This window comes from Dendrobates tinctorius, unplaced genomic scaffold (genome assembly GCF_039654945.1).
Source record: "Dendrobates tinctorius isolate UK_male_01 unplaced genomic scaffold, ASM3965494v1 ptg000070l, whole genome shotgun sequence".
Lineage (NCBI taxonomy): Eukaryota > Metazoa > Chordata > Amphibia > Anura > Dendrobatidae > Dendrobates > Dendrobates tinctorius.
Genome location: NW_027361738.1, coordinates 12,326,368 through 12,330,203, shown reverse-complemented (window position 1 = coordinate 12,330,203; position 3,836 = coordinate 12,326,368). Strand labels below are relative to the sequence as shown.

At 46.4% G+C, this 3,836-nt stretch overlaps 1 long non-coding RNA gene across 1 annotated transcript; it reads right to left on the bottom strand.

Annotated features, from left to right (window-relative positions):
- Positions 1 to 1,663: 1,663 nt before the first annotated feature.
- Positions 1,664 to 2,671, bottom strand: LOC141095907 (uncharacterized). Its single transcript, XR_012233492.1, has 2 exons — positions 2,486 to 2,671; positions 1,664 to 2,323 (listed from the first exon to the last, which is right to left on the bottom strand). It is a non-coding gene; the product is annotated as an uncharacterized lncRNA (long non-coding RNA).
- Between the last annotated feature and the right edge of the window lie 1,165 nt (positions 2,672 to 3,836).

Sequence of the window (3,836 nt, the reverse complement as noted above, 5' to 3'; positions counted from 1 at the left end):
GTCAACTATGGTTACAAACTACTTTTCCTCCCATATCGATGTTCTCCCACACAGGTCATTCCCCTTTGACTATTGGGCCGCTAAACTGGACACCTGGCCTGAATTGGCACAATATGCCTTACAGGAGCTCGCTTGCCCAGCTGCAAGTGTGCTATCGGAAAGAGTCTTCAGTGCAGCTGGATCAATCCTGACAGAAAAAAGGACCCGTCTGTCAACCCAAAATGTGGATGATCTAACCTTCATTAAAATGAACCACGCATGGGTTTCCAAGGATTTTGTCCCACCTTCCCCTGATGACACATAGGGTGACAGAAAAATGGCTTGCTTTGGTCCACCTCTTCCTGGGACTTGACCTATTTCACCTTTTGCATCAGCTGAATGTCCAACATCAACATATGCCACTTTCTAAAACTCCCTAACTGTGCTGCCTCCCCCCCCCCATGGCCGGGGTCACCACCTAGCGCACGACACCGTGCGAGTGCCGTTGCCCTGGACAGGTGGGTAGGCCGACTCTTGGGCGCGGGCACTGGTACAGGGTCCTTCATAGTGCAATCAAGTGTCTCTGACGGTGGTGGTGCACACCCGCCGTCAGACACACCGCCGTACTATGAGGGGCCCAGTGCCAGTACCGACGCCCACGAGTGGGCCCCCCTTGCTTGGGCAGGGCCCCAGCATTTGCAATCTTTACCTCTCCCTGCTCCTCCGCTGTGTAGTCTGGGCCGTCAAATCCATACTGTGCCTGACACCGTCTGAGCCTGCCTCCTGATGTATAGACATATATTTTGAATGTGTACGCTATCCATACATGTTATCTGGGGATACGGTACCCTTTCTAACCTTTGTGCAATCACGTGCAATCCATACTGGGCCTAACACCGTCTGAGCCTGCCTCCTGATGTATAGACATATATTTTGAATGTGTACGCTATCCATACATGTTACCCGGGGATACGGTACCCTTTCTAACCTTTGTGCAATCACGTGCAATCCATACTGGGCCTAACACCATCTGAGCCTGCCTCCTGATGTATAGACATATATTTTGAATGTGTACGCTATCCATACATGTTATCTGGGGATACGGTACCCTTTCTCACCTTTGTGCAGTCACGTGTAATCCATACTGGGCGTGAGAACGGCTGGCGAGCTGTTAAGCAAGCTACAGCACCTGTGGTTTGCAGACGTAAGTTTTTCATTTTTTCAGGAATTACGGTTAGGCCTAATTCCGGAACTGCGGTTGACCTGCACTTACTGGGAAATCATTGTTCGCGGGTAATAATTGTAATCAGTGATCCCCATCACTAACGTTGTTCAGCGGGTTATCTGCACCTGTAAGCGACAAACGCTGGCCTTTTCAGTGTAGCGCACATGCAGCCACGGACATGTAAGGGCATGACACACCAGTTATTGGCCAATCTCATGTGCCAGAGCCTCACATGTCCCTCTAGTAAGCCGGACTCGGACCGCGGGGCATTACGGAGTCTCGTTCGTTAACGGAATTAACCCTCCGTCAGGCGCAATATAGATTCTCCTCAGTTCATGCGCAATGTGCCTGACAAGCACAGGTCAGAAAACCACCTATAGTAGCTACATATTTCAATTTCAGGACTATAGAAGTAGTCAGTGACCTTCATAGGAATGTATTAAAAGAGATTACACCAAATCAGATGCAAAAAAAAACATTTATTAACCATAAACTTATTAAAACTAAAAGTACCACTTTTCGGTAGTACCGCCAAATAGGCTCCAGTTATCTTTACTTAACTATTGCTTAAATATAAAATTATGGAAAAAACTTAAAGGATATTGCACTTAGATGTTACTTAATTATTTTCTACTCATCTTCAGTGGTTTCAATTGCAGCAGAAGCAGCACAGGTACACTTAGAAAAGCAAGGCTGGCAGACGAAAGTTGCATGGGAAAGGCAGATTGATTCTTTACATATTTTGCAGTCATATTTAGAAAGCCTTCTGAAACCAGATACAAATGAGCAGGTAGTACAACTGCATCTTTTAGAAGGTGGTAGAGTCGGTGTTTGTTCTGGAACGTCCTTGGGACGTCCTTTGTATTTTTATCTTTGTCCAAATAATAAGCTAGATCTGTGTCTGTTTCCTCTGTATCAGTGTCATCACCATCCTGCTCTGTTCCAGAATCAGTGTTACATTCTGCTACCTCATCTTCAGATGAAATGTCACTAGATTCCTCTAAATCCTCAGTTACTGCTGGTTCTTCCTCATCATCTTCTAACAAAAAAATCTTCATTTCTTCTAAATGAAGGGGTTTAGATGAATCATACTGTTTTCTGGCCATTGCAGCAGAAAATCTGAAGCAAGAGAGAAAGAGTATGTGTTAGGGCGCAATGTGCCTTAGAAGCCACCCTCCTTTTGTCTAAGAAAACAGTACTTATGTACACTAACTTAGCATTAATCCTTCATAAAACAAGCTAAATACACAATCGTGATGAATAAAAAAAGAAAATACTAACCTTTCAATTTGTGTTGAAATCAGGCGCAATGTGCCTGAGAAGCCAAAGTGTTGATATCTGCTCACTAGAAGGTCTGCTGAGTCACTGTGATATCAGGTTTCACAGAGCCTGTAGAGTCAGGAGATAACTAGGAGGGGTGGGGTTTTCTGATAAGTGGGCAAGGAGAGAGAAGTGAAACTAATTACTGTGTGCCTGTCAGATCTATTGCGCCTGACGGAGGATTAAGCTTGCAATGTGTGCATCTGTTCTGTAGCTGGCATGGTTGAGGTTTCCCAGGTGGAGTCGAATTTAACCGTAGGCTCCACTCCTGGTGGTGCCCTTCTGGACATTCCTTTAAGGTTCAGCTTTGCAACCATACTGCCCACGTAAAACAAACACTTTGCCTTCATGAACGCTGTTTGGAGGGTCATGACTCGTGGGAATAACGCCGCCCAATCAGTTAACCTGCTAGAGAGATCGTTCGTTGCTCCCAAGCATGACATCACACTCCCTAGGAAGAAGGTAATGCCACTGTGGCGACCGTACTCCTGGGGGTGACACAAGTGCACTGATGCCCAGCCACTGCTCGATGAATCTGCTGGTACATTGACCCAGACCACTACATTCCCCTCGCACGCTACACGACCTGAATCTGACCCTGATGAAACTCAGGTTACCCTTCCCATATACAGTTCCATCTTACACGGTGACAAAGAGGAAGCTGCAGATGAAAGTGCAGGTTCGGCCCACCCGCCATCAGACACACCACCGTACTATCAGGGGCCCTGTGCCAGTGCCGTCGCCAACGAGTGGGCCCCCCCTGCTTGCTCAGGATCACAGCACTTGCAAAGTTGAAATACTGTGCAGTGAGATGGAAGATGGGGACGACGAGGAGTCCAGACAAGTACAGGGATTCCCTAGCGAGGAGACTTATTTGATTGTTTTCAATGTTGAGACAGCAATTTTTGGGGAGCACTATACTCTGGAGAATGATAGATGGGGCCCACCATACACTGGAACATTCCCAAGGTGGACATCAGACACTGGAGCAGCATTTACAGGGCCCATTATACACTAGAGCATTAGAAATGGGGCCCATTATGTTTGGAGCATTATTTGGGCCCATAAGACAGTGGAGCTTCATCCATGGGGACCAACATATACTGTAGCATTATGTGGAGCTCATCATATACTGTTTCAAACATTATATGGGACCAATGATTTTGTATGGAGAAATAGATGGGCCTCGTCATGAGATGTAAAAAGTGAGGTATTTTTCATTGTACTATACCGCTATTTCTCTGCCGTATCGGAGCATGATGAGTTGTGGTATGTGTTAAAGGGGCGCTCTTTCGCCCAGGGCACATGAAAA